The sequence below is a fragment of the Pipra filicauda genome, unplaced genomic scaffold (genome assembly GCF_003945595.2).
Source record: "Pipra filicauda isolate LSUMZ 115617 unplaced genomic scaffold, ASM394559v2 scaffold120_size2142806_pilon, whole genome shotgun sequence".
NCBI lineage: Eukaryota > Metazoa > Chordata > Aves > Passeriformes > Pipridae > Pipra > Pipra filicauda.
Genome location: NW_024103663.1, coordinates 1,063,345 through 1,080,893, shown reverse-complemented (window position 1 = coordinate 1,080,893; position 17,549 = coordinate 1,063,345). Strand labels below are relative to the sequence as shown.

General features: G+C 46.9%; 1 protein-coding gene across 14 annotated transcripts in view; it reads right to left on the bottom strand.

Annotated features, from left to right (window-relative positions):
- MSI2 (musashi RNA binding protein 2) overlaps positions 1-17,549 on the bottom strand; it is a 222,548-nt gene that overhangs the window by 172,076 nt on the left and 32,923 nt on the right. The window lies entirely within an intron of this gene.

The following is a 17,549-nucleotide window of genomic DNA, read 5'->3' as shown; positions in this document are numbered from 1 at the left end:
CTCCTTTCAAAGAGCTTTTTGTATTATCTACGGCGGTTCCCATAAGCAGTGATTTTGCCATTATGCCAAAAGAAATAGCACATTTAAGGTGTACAATATAAGCAAGGAGAGGAAAAGTAGCCAACAAAGCTGTTTACATGTAGCTTTGAGTTGTCAGGTCCCCGCTGCAAACAGCAAAACTCGGGAGCGTTCTGAGCATCTCCACACCCAGGGAAAGTTACGGCAGGAAGGGAGGGTGAAGAGTTGGAGCATTTGAGTCACTCTGTACAACTCAGAGACCATGGAAGGCATAGTTTTAAAAATGGGAATGTGTAGATCTCTGTAAGATGAGATCTAAGTGTGCAGTTGTGTTCAGGAGTGCAAACTGTGCCAGACGGTGTCTCTGATGTGACCAGGGAATGAGGGTCCAAAGCTCTTCCCTAAAAAACTGCACAGTCTCTATTTAGGGAAAAAAAGGGGATCCATTCCATGTAACATTTGTGCCTTGGGGCAGTGGGGGTACCAGATTCCCAGCCCAGGAGAACGGGCTGGAGGAACCTGTGGTTTGAAACAACCTCCCTGGATCAAAAGCCAACCAGCACAGCCTCAGGGGTGACTGCCCCTGCTTCAAATGTCAGAAACATCCTCGAAATCAGCGGCACGGGGCCAAGCATCACAGGAGGAAGCAGTGGCTTTAACTGCTCATCCCACACCGTGCCCTCTGCGGTGCAACTCGGTTACACAGAACACAACCACAGAGCTAAACTTAAAAATGCATTAAAAGGGGAAGAAACATGTTGTAAAAAGTTTACTGAAGAGCAAACGCACCCGAAGCCAAGGCACTCAGACCCACTGGGCCTGACTGCTCCCACCAGGCTGCTCCGAGGCTCCAGGGGCAGCCTCAGCCCCCGGGGCACCTCGCCAAGCATCAGGTGCAGGTATCAGGAAAAGGCTGAGCACACACAGTAAAACACTTGCTGTGAAGTGTATCTCAGGTATGGACAGATATATGGATCCGAGAGAAATGAATCTACATGAAAAATTATGTACTGCCAGCCCTGCAGTCAGCAAGGATACGGGATTTGTTGGCTGAGATCGAGGTCTCTAGTGAGTGTTTGCACTAGAAAAACTATTTTGTAATGAAATATTCTGTATCAAATTGTAATTGAATTTATATAATGCATTATATATACTTAATACAAGTTACACACATGCTAATACTTACATTATACACACACACAACCACCTCTGCTGTTGTTTTAATATATAGACAGAGATAAACTACATAAAAATAGCTCATTTCAAGGAGATGGACCCTAGAGTATTTCACATTTCTAATTTCGGCCAAAAACCACAGCACATTAGTCTCTTCTGCCAAACATTATAGACAATCTTCCAAAAAAGTTTTCATCTGGTTTGTTGGCCTTTAATATATTTTTGATTTATGACATTTTGAAATATTTTTCCCTTCTGTAGCTCAAGAGAAAAAAAGCATTCTTCTGATTCCAGTTCAGGACTTCTTTAAAGAGAAACCAAAAGTAATAAATCTGAAGTGTCACGCTGCTACTGTATCACACAAGCTAGAAGTATTACAGCATGCGTTGACTGTAACCTCCAAGCAAAAACTGTATTAAGTAACAGTGGTTTCTTACATTGCACATTCTTTTTCTTGCCCAAAGCGTGTATTTCTTCAAGTTTTCACACAGATGTTCTCCATACACCAACATTATACACGTGCAGCAAGCTGCTGTAGCTCAGGGTCTCTGCCCTCTCCTTCTCTCCACACAACAATGTGCTAAAGCTTCAGGGCCAGACATGGTAGCCTTGATTTGGGAAGCACTACCAGCCACACCCGTGGCTGTGCCACATGTGCCCAGCCAACCCAACCTCACCAGCGTGCTCTGCTTTATGTGATTTCTGCCCCAGACTCGCTGCAAGTTCCAGAGTCCACACCAGTGTGTGCTGGGAGCAGCAGGACCTTTCCAATGGGAAAGAAGCTAACTCGGCATCAATGCCTGTACTTCTTACCAAGTGCAAAGTCTTCAGTCTCTCACTGGAGACTTTTATGCCAGTCCAAACCTGAACATGTACACAGTGGTATCCCAGAACCAGCTCACCTCTCTGGACAGGGCACTGCTAAACCCAGGTTAGTTTGTCCAGTGTCACAAACACATCAGGATCACCCTTTAACTTCCACGGCGTGAGAAACCCGACCCAGTGCAGGAGCAGCTCCAACACAGTTCATAGAACCACCCTGAGCTTAAAGCAGGGCAGGCACTTGGACACTTCTGAGCCAGTGAGTTCTCTTCAAACCCCACGTTTTCCCCTTTTTCCTCCCCAAGGGAACAGCTCTCTGAGCCACCTCCAACCCTGGTACAGAGTAACATGGTCAAATGTCCACCATGTGCGAATATCTGAACTCAAGTGTGTCAAAAATCAGCTGCACTAACTATAATATTCCTCTTTGGGGGTCACTATTAAGGGGAAGGAGGGTAGCCTGAGAGAAGCCTGAAAATGGAAGAAAAAACGAGCAATAATCCATGTAATGTAATAAAAATGGCAGTTAGTCTAGCGAGCCCACAGACACCAGGCTTCTTTCAGTTTACCACTGAGCACTAAGGATAACTGCAGGGCACTGTAAATGTTCATTCCTTTGCGTTAATTGCTGTTAGAGTCATGGTTTAGTATATTACACCAGCCTCAGCTTGCTCTAATTCTTTATCCTATTTGCTTTGGCCAGGATACTTAAAAAAAAGAGGGAGGGGGGAAAAGGAGAAAATGCTTTCAATGATTATTCAAGGGAGTATGTGAAAAGGCATTACCAAATGTTCTGCAAGGCACAAGGACGCTCCTAAAGGCATCCTACTGTCACTCTGCAAGACACAGCCCCAGCCCAGCATTCGAGCCAGGGAGATCCATCCATCCCTCTCCCCCAGCCCAACAGCTCCCACTGTGGGGCCAGGACCCACACACCAGCTCTCCTGGAGACACAGGCAGGCACTCGTTCCACAGCAGTGCCAGGGGAGCACTGTGCCCGTGGGACACACTTCCACAGCTTCCACTGCCCCTGGAAATGTGCCTGGGCTCGTACTCACATCCCTACAAACACGGCCAACGCCAAGGGGAGAGCACAGGAGGCAGCTGAGGGTTTGCCACCCTGCCAGGAGCAAGGAAGGCTGTGGCTCCCCAGGAGCAGGGCACACTGCAACCCTCGCTGCCTCCCTACCCCTCTGCTGCCCCGGGGGCTGGGGAGAGGAGCACTGCAGAGCTCAGAAAGGCTCTGCACAGCCCCCAAACTCCCTGACGCACATCCAGAATGCAGAAAGGAACAATGGCAATTAGGCCCCAAAACGAGCACTTGGATTTAAAAACAACAAACAAACAGAAGAGCCCACACAACAACAAACCACACACAAAAAACCATCCAGAAAATCAGATACAGGCAGAGCAGATCATATCAGCCCTGGATTCATACAGGATTGACACCAATCAAGTCTCGCCATGTTCCTGGAGAGGAAGTACATGACCTCCAGGAGAGAAAAGCTTGGCACACAAATGCTAAGGAGCCTGCTTTAAGAGAGAGAAAAGGAGAAGAAAGCAGAGGCAAAAGCCAGCTCCATTCCAGCCACGAGCCACGAACACCAATACAATACATCAGGGCTGCCGTGGCCGCGCCAAACCCGCGTGCCAAGCGCCAGCAAGATCCTCATTACCAAATAATTGAAAAGCAAAGCTCTGCCACCTTCTCCTCTTTCTTGGAGGTTGGCCCCTGGCACTTGCACACCTGCCTCCCCGGAGGGTTTGGGGCATGGCTTTATTTGCATCAGTTTTCAGCAGAACAGGAACCTGTGACCACAGGTCAGGGCGCGCGCGTGGCACGGTGCCAGCGGGCAGCAGCGCAGGGCAAGAGGAGTAACTGACGTTTTCAATACACCTCATACCTCTATCAATGTACATAATTACACAGATTACTTAATAACTGCATTATAAATATATTTACCTGCACGCAAATCATTAAGAGTCAGAAAGGCGCTAAATAAAGGCAAGTAAAAGTTTTTACAAAGCCATAAGTTGAGTCACAACTCCACAGAGAAGTTTGCTACCTCGAGACTAGAATTACAATGCACATTCATTTTGTATCCTTTTATATGAATGATATCTCTAACCACTTTATGATGTTAAATAACACACAGCTGCAGGATTTAATGAGCTGCAGCAACAGGGAAAAGCTGTATAAGGAAGTAAAAAGAAAAGATAGGGAAGCATCTGATTTTCAAGTGAAAGTTAGTGAAATGAAACAGCAATGAAGCAAGCATTACACAGGGAAATTGTTCAAGATGGCAGGGTCTTCTGAGGTAAAAGCTCTGGGAAAACAGAGCCACAAAGGAAGCAGATTCACTCACTGGGTGGTTAAAACCAAGAGGGTTTCTGAACTTCCAGTAAAGGATGATATCTCAGTTAAAGGACTGATGAAGAAGTTTCAGACCTCAGCTTCATCGCTGACCTCCTGGGGGACCTCAGGCAAATTTCTTCACCCTTTCCTAAATTTCATCTCTCCCTTTTCCAGGGAAAGATGGTCTTGTTGATCCCTTTCCCCAAAACATTTCCTGCCCGTTCTATTTACCTTCAAAATCTCTTCCACTCTAAAGCAGACCTATGGACAGCAAAGTCCCGTGCCTGGCAGCTGATCATACCAGGCAAACAAGGGAATGAAAAGGCAACATCTCCTAAGGCTAAAAGAAATCCTCAGGTTCCATCTCAGGGAGTTTTTATGACAAACAGACTATCAACAGAATATTCTACAAATAAATCAACAGGTGTGTCAGTGCTCAGCAGTATGACTGGCCTGAGTCCTCATTAATGGTCTCAGTTACAGTATCTCACTCCTGCACTGCTTAGGCCCTGCAAGGAGCTGGAAACCCCAGCATCCACCCTCTAAAGTCATTATTCAACAACAAACGAGTGCTATATTTAGAACTTTTTCCATGAAGCAGCAGTATCCAAGGGCCATTGAGCCAAGAGGCACTCAAAGGTTAAACAAGCCAAGCAGGCTCTGCTCCCACCCCGAGCCCCTGCGTGCAGGTTACACTCCACTTCTCTCTCACACATCCATCAAGCTCTGATAAAGTATCTTTGGTCCAAGGAGCAAGATACTGCACCAAAAATTATCCTCCCTGCTGCCTGCACCCAAGTAGTGACCTGACAATTACAGGAGTACATATACACAATTACTTTGACTTAATTTAAAAGGCTTGCCAGCAAAGATTAATTTAACGCATTAAGCAATCTAGAAAAACCCCATAAACCCCCTACTTTGTTTTCTCTCAGCAACTTCAGTCAGTATTTCAGCTTCTCAAGCTGATCTGAACAACACACATTCTTCATTCTTTGATTTTGTTCATATTTTAGGAAACAACTGTTAGGTCATGTAGAGATTTAGATTTCATTCTCTGCAAGAAAGTGTGGCCTAGCTACAGAAACAAGCAGAGAGCAACTCGTAGCTCCACTGGAGTTCTATGTAGCCCTCAGGAAATTAAAATTAGTTCCAGCACCAATCATCAGCAGGGTCTGAGAACTGGGACTTGCAGCTCCTTAACACAATACTCCATCACTGGAGCTGAAAGAGCAGCGTGGCTGTGTCACTGTGGGAGGACACTGCTGTCCTGTACAGCACCACGTGGGAGGAAGGGGCAGAACACAACACACTTCCCAAGTGTGCTGCAAGGACAATTTCCCTGTGCATCATTCCTCTGCCTCCCCCTGCCTTCACAGGGATCAGGCCTTGTTACTTTTCTGCCAGGGATGACACAGGGCTTGAACTGTGCGTGTAAAGCTCTTCTGCATCCTGCAATAACCAGCACAAAGATCGAGATAAATGCACACAAGTGCCACAACAGCTGTGGCCTGCTCAAGAGAAGTGACAGACAAACCAGTCTGAGCACATTAACAGAAAAATATCCCCCTTGCAAGGCAGCCCAGGCTAGAAAGGCAGCCTGGACAAGCACTCACGTCAGTGCCTTGCACTGCTGAGCTTCCTCCCTGGCTCTTACGAAACACGACCAGCAGGGCTGCAAGGCTCTGCTTCCAAGGACAAAGAATCAGCAGGCATGGAAGCACCAATATTTATGTAATGTATGTCATGTTCACAGCCACAATGAAATCATTGTCTTCCAAGGGGGTTGGTATGTTTGGAGCATTTGTTTGTTATTTCTGAAGATGCAGGAGGCAAAGCAGTTAAAAATAAAGAGGTCACTGCATGCAAAATTAATCTTTAACTGCCTACACTGCTTTAAATGACTTGTAAGGATTATGGTGCACTCCCCAAGCTGTGAGTACCTTTGTTAACAAACAACTCCTGGAGAGGAGGTGGAGGGCAGACCAGTAACACAAGTTAGTTGGCAAGTTTTATCCATTCTCTTTACTGCCAGTGGCTACTCTTTCACCGGCTTCCTTTGCTGGGAACTCCACCCCCACACTGCAAAGAGCTCAAGGACAGGTGGGCTCCAGGAGACCCTCTCAATGCTGGCACAAGAAGCAAAGGCAAAGTCTTACCCAGTCTCACAGCCTTGCCTAAGCCCATGCTTAATATGGAAGGAACAGCTTTAAATTAATCTTATTCCTCCTGCAAGAAGGCAGCAGAAGATTGTTTTAAAACACAACCTGTGGCAACTACAGCTGTTAAATGCTTGACATGATGTTATGTGCAACCTGACTTTAATGCTACACACATAATCCAGCCCTGAAGAAGACAAGAGGCACACAGCAGAGATGTAGTTCCTTACCCTGGCTGGAAGGGATGGTTGTTTAGTACTTGGTTACTGGCAAAGAAGAAACTTCAGCCTTAGTTACCAAGAGGCATTATAAAACTCAGAGAATTAAAAAACTCCAAAGAGCAGTCACCCAGCTCAGATTCATGACCTGCAGTATAAATCCACAGTGGACAGCCTGAGTACCTTCCCATCTCCCACAGCCTTTTGAAGATTTGTGTTTCTAAAAGCACTTCTAAATCAGGGCATCCCTCTTCATGTCACCATTTTGAGAAGAAAAGAAACAAAGCAGACAAGTGCTGCCAGATTCACAAATTCAAAGCAGCCTCGTCACAGATGCAACAGTTGGAACCTGGTTCTTCTGAGAGACAAGAAGGACCACGGATAGATACAGCCACCCATTTTGTTCACTAAGAAGTGCCTAAACCACGTCAGCTGTATGTGGAGTGGCTTGCTGCACTCCAGGCAACTGGCAGGGTAACAAACTGTCACCTAGGTGACAAAATAACGACCCTTCTGGGAAGCTCTTGCAGCGTCTCCCGGCTGCAATTGGGCACTGCTGCTCAAAACACTCAGTGTGGGAGGGGACACAACGGGCCCAGCACGGGTTTGGGAGGGCTGCGAGCCCACCTCTGGCTTCAGCAGGCTCAAGGGGGTCACTGGACCATGCTGTGCTTCCAAAGACCATGACAAGGGAGGCAGAGAGACCAGCAGGTTTGCAAGGTGCCAGGCAGAATCAGAGGGCACAAATGGGGCAGGGCTCACCTCTGCCAATTTTCAGTCACCAGCTCAGCCTCCTGCTACACCAAAGGTAATGACACCATCAACACAGACTGAAAGACATCAAATGCAATAAATGTGAGACACCACTAAGTATTTTTCCCACTCTGTAAAACACTCTCCATGTATTTAGCATCTTGTAAGCATTACATCCACCTGGGAATGACCTACAGGAGCTCCACAACAACAGGAATGTTGTTCTGCAAGATCTCAGCAGCTCTACAGGACTATCTCTAAACATAACATCACCAATGAGGGGGTTAGAGAATTTGAAGAAAGCAACAGAAGCCTTTGAACTGCAGAGATTTTCAATTTTCCAGCACACAGTGCTCTAGTAACAGCATAGCTTTAGCTGGCATGACATTAACTGCATTGATTTCCACCTAAAGAATGAGGGTTCAGCAACAGCCTGAAGCTGCCACTGCAAGGAACGGGAGAGAAAGTATTCCCTAAGTGATGCTGCCTAGGGCAAGCAGGGTGTATCCATATCCACAGCTTGAACAAAATAATTAAGAACTTGCAGGAAGACTACTCAAGGAAGCAGAGACAGGCACAACACAGGTGACACGCACGTTAAAAGCCCTCTCTGTGGTGGCAGTGTCCCACCTCAGCCCCCAGAGGCACAAATCAACGAGACAGAAGAAAGCTGGCTCAAGGTGATGGGTTCTAATTCACAGTAAAACAACAGCAGCGAGACCTCACGGGTTTTGTTACCAAGTGAACCTTGCACACACACACACCCTGATTTCCCCAGGAATAACCAAATTCAATCAGGAAATCAAGAGGCATCACTGTCCTCTGAAGGAGAGGCCACGGACTGCCAAAGCCAAGGAATGAGGCCACCAGGTCTTGCACAGGTAATGTTTTGCAGATGGAAAGTCATTCCAAACATGTCTGGCCTCACTGCTGTCTGAGGCTGCACAGAACCACCTCACCAGCCCCCTGCAACCTCCTGACGCCAGGAGAGGAGGAACACACAGGGTGCAGTTCACTCACCTGACAGAGTCAGGTTTAGTTACAGGTTTGCTGTAGCAGCAGACTTGCTGTAATTTCATATCAAATGTGTCTTCCCCATCAGGTCACTCAGACTGGCTGTAAAGTTGTAAAGAGCTGAGATACATTTGCTGAAGTCAGGTAACACACACGCCTGAACCCCACTCTGTGCACACCCGGCTCCCTTCCAGCAGCCGGAGCCTGAACTCGCCAGCCTGTCACACCTCATTAGAGTCACCCTAATGAGATCAGCAACCTGGCCGCAACCACCACAGCCTGGTCAAGCAGGCTGGCATGCTGTCCTCCTCCCAGGAAGAGCCAGCTCTGGATGAGACACAAAATGGAAGCCTGAGAATCCAAGCAGAGGCTCATTAAGCTGGAATGCAGCGGAGCAGCCGTGGCACCAGGCACAGCCCTGCCCCAGCCAGCCCAGGAGAGGCAGGTTTGCTCCTGACCCTGCAGCACACCCCGGTCTGGAGCTGCTGGTGGTCACCAGCCATGCCAGCTATGGAAGGAAGTGAAAAGCAATAAAATAACACCAGGTGATAAACTATTTTAGAATAAAAATACCATTTCCTTTGGCTCCACAAGAACGAGGGCCATTGCTTTTCCCTCGTAGCACATCACAAATCCCTGGCAAGTATGAGACACAGCAAAGAAGAGTTTGCTTAGCAGAAACACACTGCAGTTCAGGATCAGGAGAAGTCTCATGGAGTGTACTCAGTTCACTTTTTCTTCTCATTCTGTTCCTCTTGGCTTACCCCTGTACATCAGCTTCTAAACAGCCAGGAATAGTTTCCATTGTATTTCCCCATAAATTCTGCTTTGATCATTCAGATAAACGTTTGTTGACTTCCTCCTGAAACAAGCATAAACTTTTCCATTCCTGCTCATACCAGACCCAAACATCTGACAAATGAAGGCAAAAAATAGAAAATATTTATATACCCAAGAGTAGGTATGGCTCCTCACGGCCACGGGCAATGCAGCAACAGGGGTTACATCAGAAGTTTAAGGAGGCAAGCTATAGCTTGAAATGAGCATGGAAGCCCAACGTAACTCAAGATGAAATGGAAATCACCCTCTGACTAAGAGGTTTAACCAAGATTAAAATGGCAAAAAAAAAAAAAAAAAAAAAAAGCACTGCTCAGCTAATCTGGCAGCTCTCTTCAAGTCCCATCACATCTGCACTGGCGCATCTGCGCACGCCACTCGAGCCAGGGGAGCCAAGGCAAGACAAAAGCGGACGCAGGTGGGGAAAAAAAGCCCATATCTATGAAGACTTGCTGTGCTCAGGTCAAGTGCAGATCCTACACACAGTGCTGGGAGGACCACTTTTCATTCTGTAAAAGGGGCATTTCCATAACTAGTGTTTGACAAGAGTGCTTTGCTTGTTGGCAGACGACAAAAGGTTGGCTCCTTTTGATCCTTCCCTTCATCCTCCTCAACAGGATTTCTAAGTAATTTTCTCTGGTGAGCCATAGATCTGGCTGTGAATCACATTCCTAGATATTGGCACATGGACTCATATCCTCAACACCATTCTGTAAGACCTCAGGTGGGTACAAGGAGAAGGACACTGCAGGATACAAAGTGTTTCTCACCAAGGTTGTAGGTAAGATAACAATGGATGCCTTGTGTTTCCTGCCTCCTTCAAGCAACATTTCCTATGGCTACTGGCATGTTTAATAGTTTTGTTCTTCTGTGATTACCCAGAAGTCCTCCTTCCAACAGGCTGAGCTGGAGCCTGTAATCACTTACATCTAATCCAACAGCCCACCTAATGAGATAATGGGAAAAACCACCTAAGAGAAGGCAGGTAAAGAGACACCAGCGTAGGGCAGGGCAAGTCTCCAGAACACGAGCTCCAAAAAGCTCCAGAGTAAACTCTGAGCTAATGGGTATCACTGGGCACCTCTAATGCATGACATGCTACTAAATGAAGGGTGAGAGACACGTCCATACACATTTCCTGCCTGCCTCCTCTGACAATTCAATAAACATCAGAAAATTCACATTTAACAAATCAGCGTCTAAATGTGAACCGGAACAGGTGTTCCAGCCCATAACCCCCTCTCCAAGCCTTGCCCAAGCCTTAATCCCTCGTGTCGTGCTCTCCTGAGCTGATGAGACAAGTGTGTGGACTCGGGATTTGGCAGGTGTGGCCTCAGCCAGGGTTAGTTAAACAACCCCAGCCGTGTGAGTGCATGTGTTCACCACCACAGGGATGTGCTGCACCAGGTTCAAGGCACCTCCTTGCTGCCAGTAATTTATTCACATGACCTAACTCCTAATTTCTAAAGAGGCATCTTTCAAAAAAATTTAGCAATGCCTCAGTTATTCTGAGGCCCTAAAAAGGAGACTCACTCATGATAAGCCTATTCTGTTTATTTTTAAAAAGCTGTTTTCCCAACCTTGGATTTGAATGGAAGGTTTGAGTTCTGGAAAGTCTATGAAAGGAACAAACACACATCCCACCCCAGTGTTACAACCAACTTAGGAGAGCAACAGCTACAACCAGGCCACCTTTGGATGAAAAGCCACAGCTTCTGAGTCATTCAATCCTGCAAACCCCTGCAGTTAACTACTGAAATACAGACATCATCATTGTCTCTGGATTCCTCACAGCATCAAAGGCAAGTCCTCTGAGCCCCAGAAATCTAATTAGCTAGACTGAAAATCAAAAAAAGCCTCAAAATGCTCCAGCAAAGGAATTTTAGAAGAACTGCAGTGAAATAAATGCTGTATAACCTTTTGGAGCCAAACTGTATATCCAAAACTGGATTTATTTTTTCTTTTTAACAGTCTCCCATTAGAAAGCCAACATCCAAGGGCAGGTAGCAGAAAACATTTCAGAATGCTGCAAGAGTAAAAACGTTTATTGCACATCTAATGAAGAACCTTCAATTTATGAGGGTGCTAATAAAAGTCAGTGGGATGCATCCCTATAAAATCCCATTTCAGTGCAACATTCACAGCAAGCTGCAGACTCGATCAAAGTATTTCTACTCTCTGCTTTTTGGACAAACACTCAGGTTCTAGAGCCACAGAGGAACAATTCCATGTCCAGTCCTTATCAACAGCTTGGTGGTCAGAGGATGAGGTTTCCCAGAAGCTGTTCCACCAGCCCAGCACTCTGCCAAGGTCCCCTCACCATCCCCACACCCCATGGGAGTTTTTAAACTCCTCTTGACCTCAAGTTTTCTGCTCTTGTCTTGTGGAAGGAAACACAGCGGGGAAGAATCCCCCAAGCCTGGGGACACAGGGCAGAGGGGTCCATGCCTGATCCTGCTGTGGGCTGCTTTGTTTCTTCACAGCCACTGAAGAGCTGAGCCTTATCCCAAATTCAGTCACTCCTCGCAAATTACTGACCAGGAGCCACATCAGAGCTAACTGGTGATGGAAACGAGCCGGCGCAGTGCCTGAAGAGACCAGTTTAAAAGGTTTTATTATCTTTGTTAAGCTAACACAGGAGTCTCCATTTCTCTGGAGAGCCCAACAACCTCCTTAGGAGACAGAAAATTATCTCCTACGCCTCCTCAGCCATCCTTCATTCACTCACACCAGCATGGGTTTTGTCCCCCCTGCATTTTGGGCAGGAACCAAGCCAACAGGGTTTCCATGTGCTCCCACCCAGCGTTCCAGGGCCTCCCAAGGAGAGCTGAGCACACAGCAGGGCTGCTCCTGGGGGCCTGGGCTCTGCCATCACAGGGGTTTATCACCACCCAGCACAGCTCACAGAGGCTGCTGAAGGATTGCCTCAGATGTTCGTTACTTTACAGCCAATTAATGAACCAGGATTTACAGGAACATAAAAATTCACACAAGGAAACTTAACAAATCTCAGATAGTGTTTAAATTTACATCCAATATGTTTGGAACATGTCAATAAAATATTTACCATTACATTGTGCCTCTCCCAACTGTTGTGTTTTCCTCTTGGCAGAGGTTAAAATGCCTCCCCCTCACCATCCTGTGTGTGTGTTATAGATACGCTCTCAGAGCTGACTGCCAGTGGAGAGCAGCAAATTTGGATCAGGAGCACACTCTTTAAATTAAGCTTTCACAGAACAATTCAGATTAGGAGAGCAAGACTAAGTGTTTAATCTTCCCCTGCAATTCTTGAAAATGTTCCTTTAGGGGAAAGAGAAATGCACAGCAAATCACTTTTTCTAGTAAGTGTTTCCATCACCAAAACCAATTCAGGACATGGAAACCCGGCTGCTGAAATCAGAATCCAGCTTAAGAGTAATGGAAATACATATCGATACAAACCACCTGCACCTCTGAGCAGCATTCCAGGTTTGGCTGGTAACACTCATCCACAACAGCTTGCTGCTGGAATGCTAAACACCCCTGAGAGCAGGAAGAGACACAGACCTGCAGCACCCTCCTAACATCAGCCTCACTCTGTAACGTGCCCCTTCAAAAGGCTTGAAACCATCATGTATGCATGGTAATAAAAAAAGGTACAAAAATAGACCCAGAGTAACACACACAAGTTAACACCAGGAAATCCCATTCATTCATGTGGACCTTTAATCCTAAAGGATCCCAGTTGCTTTCCAAAGTGAATAAACGGATGCAGCATGACCAGAGACACACAATCACCTCCAAAGCAAAACACAACCACTGCTTTAATGAGAAATCAAACAACCAGAAAGAAAAGACGATGAGGAAGAATTTCAGGGAGGCAGATTATTTTACTGAAAAAGTCAAGCAAGAGGCAGCCTGAGTTTTCAGCGCCAGGGCCCCCTCACATCTCAGTCTTGCACCTCAGTGGCACCCAAATTATTATTCCCCACTTATGTCCTCTGGCTAATGTCACCAGAAGATGTGCAAAAGGAAAAGGAGGACGAGTATCAGCCTCTTGCACCATCACATCTCCCAGCCTCAGCTGGCTGTGGGAGGAGAGAGATCTCCTGACTGACTCCTCTTAAATAAGGCTTCTGCCTCTTCCCTTCCCCACAAGTGCCCGTTCAGAAGGAATTCCCCTCACAGGCTTAAAAAAACCCCTCTGCCTGATACGACTTGAACTTCATTTTCTTCGGGCAATTTTCCTGAAAGAAAATAATAATAATATGGGAGTGTCCTACTGAGGTTAACCACTAATGCGGGGAAATATGACGGAAGGCAAATGGTGCAAACCCACTTTGAATTCCAATCAGAAGCTGGGGGAGTATTGGCTGTCACACAGCCCGTGGCTCCCACACTGCTCCCTCCCTTTTTTAACGGCTACCAGAAGAGAGCTACAAGCTTTTACTACTCTGCATACGGCTTCAAATACATATGTAACAAAGCCTGAAAAATGAGAGGCAGATGAGATGTCTTAGCCCAAAGGCAGGAGGTTAAAATGACCTCAAATCATAAAGTCTAGTACAATATTTAATCTTTGAAACTAGGAATGTTTAAAAAAAGGCAGTATCGATCAGTTCTCGCTGCCAGCTGCCCTCCTGCTGCAACGGAGGCACTTTGCTGCGAAGCAAAGCCAATGATCAAAGGCTTATCTATGGCAGAGGAGGAGACCGCTGCTCGTGGAGATGTGATTTATAGAAGCCAACACAAGAGAAACATCACCCAGGTTCCCATGACAGAAAATATTCGCTTCATGGGGCTGGGAGGAAGATGTGATTCAGTCTCTTCCGTTTCACACTGGTTAGGGCTGGATCTCCTCTTCATTAGCAATGTTCTGGCAGTGCACCAGCTCTGCTGGTGAGACTGTGGTGCTGTGCAAAGTTGGAGCAAGAACAGCACAATCACACACTACTGAGGTGGCCGAAGATGGGAAGGAACAAGAGAGAGGAGATGCTTTGCACTAAGGCCTCAGACTATGTTCTCCCTGGTCCCGCCACCCAGCCCTGGCGCTGTCACCAGCTCTCCCAGCTAAAGAAGGCATTCAATCGCTCCTCACATTTCATTAAAAGAAGATCAAGAGATTCCTTCCAGTAAGAACTTCCCTTCAAATTTCATTAACAGGAGATGGCCTTTAGGCTGCAACATGTTCAACAATATTCCCCTCCTGATCCAGGAGGCAAACCTCCCTCCTTTGGAGTACACAGCCTGTGCACCAAGGAACATCCTTAAGCAGTTCAGCAGGATCCCAAGGCTCCTGTGACACAGAGCTCTGGCAGAGCTTGCCTGCTGCACACTCTGCTATGCACAGTCACAGGCAACATCTCAGCAGAGACCTTGTCCTTCCTGGATCCTTGCATAAGGGCTCCAAATCCCAAGGTCACTCATGTTTAGATTTTGGCAAACATTCAGATCTCCCAGCAAAACAGCATTTCAGTAAACATGTAGTTCAAGCATCCATTCTTAAACAAGGGAAAAGCCATAAAAAACAGCAAGCAGAGAAGTTGTTTGCTTAACACCATACACAGAACCCAGCAGATCCCTGCAGGCCTGTGTCCCCCAGTGCTCCCCTCTGGGCACTGCCCAGCCACGCTCCCACCCTTGGGAGATGTAATTCAGAGCCTCTGAACCTTCTCAACGTCAGGGCACATTTGAAATTTCACAGGCTGAGCTTCCAAAATTCAGCCACTTGATTAAACCTGCTGACATTCTTCAGCAGCTCAGAAATGAGGGACTACAAGGTACCCCCAGCCCCAACAGCAGCCAGGAAAAGCCCCGACCCTGCACCACCAGCATTCCTCCCTGGAATTCCTCCATCTTCCCCCTCACCGAGGGACTCATCATTTGCTCTTTTTCTACAGTTTGCTCTCAATAGTCAGCACTTGCCCCTACTCTTCCCAACACATGCCTCTTACATGGAATGCTTGGCCCTGCTGTAAGTGACACAAGCACAAACAGAACCACAATCCCCACCTTGCAGGGGACCCAAAGGGTCCCTGGACCTCAGCCACAGGGAAAGAGGATTTCTCAGTGCCTGGAAAAGGGAATGCATCATATTTTCCAAGAGCAGTCCTGCTGGCTCAGGAAACACGTTTTTATCTGTAGGATGGCAGCTGCAAGCAACGCTTCGAGACGTGAAGGAATGACAGTGATGGCATTAAAGCTGCTTTGCCCCACAAACTTTATGCTCTGTCAGGGAGGAGACTGGAAGGACAGAAAACAAAATTAACATGCGCTTCAGATTCATTTTTCAGGGAAAGCAAGCTTCCTCTCCCCTCAGTATCACCCAAATACATCAAAGTGATGGAAATTGTATTATGATAGATAGATCAGTCACTATGATATATATGTTTATCGTGAAAGTAGCTAATTGCAAACATTCCCTTCTCTACCCTTAACTTCCACTCCTGGATCAACAACACTCTGCTAAACCTGAAATGACATCAGATGTCCTAAACAACCCCCAAAATAAACAAACAAACCCCAAACAAACAAAAAACGTGAATCAAACTACATACAACTTCTCTCAATCCCAACCTCTCCATACGCCACCGGCTCTTCACTGTAATGTTTCAAAACTCCCTGCTATTTTCCTGCATTATGGATTAAATTGCCTACAATATTTTCCTTTAGATAAGTGGAATGTGAGTTGTGTGCATGCCAAATGGTATTTAAGGACACTTGCATCAGCAGTGTTACTCTCCTCATGTTATGCCAGCACCCACAGAGGTCCAGAGGAGCTCAGGGCCCTACCCTGGAAGGGCACTACACAGAGACAGAACAGGACTCCCTGCTCCAGGAAGCTCGAGGGAGAGCAGATAAGACAGAGACAGGAAAGCACCAGAGTCACCAAGAGGACACCCAACAAGCCCTAACTCCAGCAGAAGGAGCTGGGCAAAGGGTGGATGCCCAGCACAGCAGGCTGACCACTGACCCCGGCTGTGTGTGCTGCTTAGGCCCAGCTTTGGTAGTTCTGCCTTCTTTGCAAAGTAGTCTGAAATTCCCAGAACCTGTGTACACAGGAAAGGAAAAACTCCAAAGTGAAAAAGTGTGACTATTACAGAATCACAGAATATCCTGAGCTGGGAGGGACCCACAAGGATCATCAGTCCAGCTCCTGGCCCCGCACAGAGACCCCAGCAATCCCACCCTCTCCATGAGAGCATTGTCCAAACCCTCCCTGAGCTCTGTCAGCCTTGGTGCTGTGCCCACTGCCCTGGGGAGCCTGTTCAGTGCCCAACCACCCTCTGGGGGAAGAACCTTTTCCTAAATTCCAGCCTGACCCAGCTTCATAAATGAGCACACGCTGAGCACCACAGCAGCACTCGGGGTGCGAGGGAGAACACGCCGCGTGGTTCCTTCACTACCAGAGTTTCAGCACAACCCAAAGCTGTCACTACACTGCATTACCCCACACAGCTGTCACAGCCAAGTCTTCCCAAGGATATAAAAATACCTACCAAAAATACAGAACTGCACAAACATACTCCCATGGCCAATTTTTTTCCTCCTGCACAGCAAGTTGCATTCAGACGATATAAAATGTTGAATCTGGGCAGCTGAAGGTAACGGGCGGCAGGACACAAGTGGTTTTTATTGTCTAAAATCCTGCTTCGGTCAGTAGAAGCTTAAAATAACCCCCATCTTCTGCCCTGCTCAGTGCCCTTGCAAATGGAGGCTGAATGACCTCATGTTTTCTCCCAAGGGATGGGTGAGGCTGGCCAGAAACACCAGCTGGATCCTTCAAAGACAGCAAAGACAAAATAGTTTGCAAAACATAATTTCTGCATCGACTTCAAGGCTCAGCCATTCCCTCAGCTATCAAGCAGTCAGGAAAGTAAGGTCAAACTGGGGATGCCCAAGCTACTCTGCCGTGGATTGGAACATTTCAGCTTCAACTACCCACATCAGAATTTTAGCAAATAATGCTACAGAACATGAATTTATAGGTGAGAGGGAAGGAGAGAAGGTGGTTTGCTTGAATTCAGCCATAACACTGGTCTCAAGCTCGGCAGCAGTGACTCCCAGCCGGTCCCTCTCTGAGCAGAGAGCAGTTCTTTGGTTTCAATTTGACTATTACTGAACTTTAGAGTATTGTGCTACTGTCATAGTCAGTTCAGAGCTGAAAAGAAAATCAGAGACCCCTGAATAGTTTGCAGCAGGCCCATCACAGCTTTG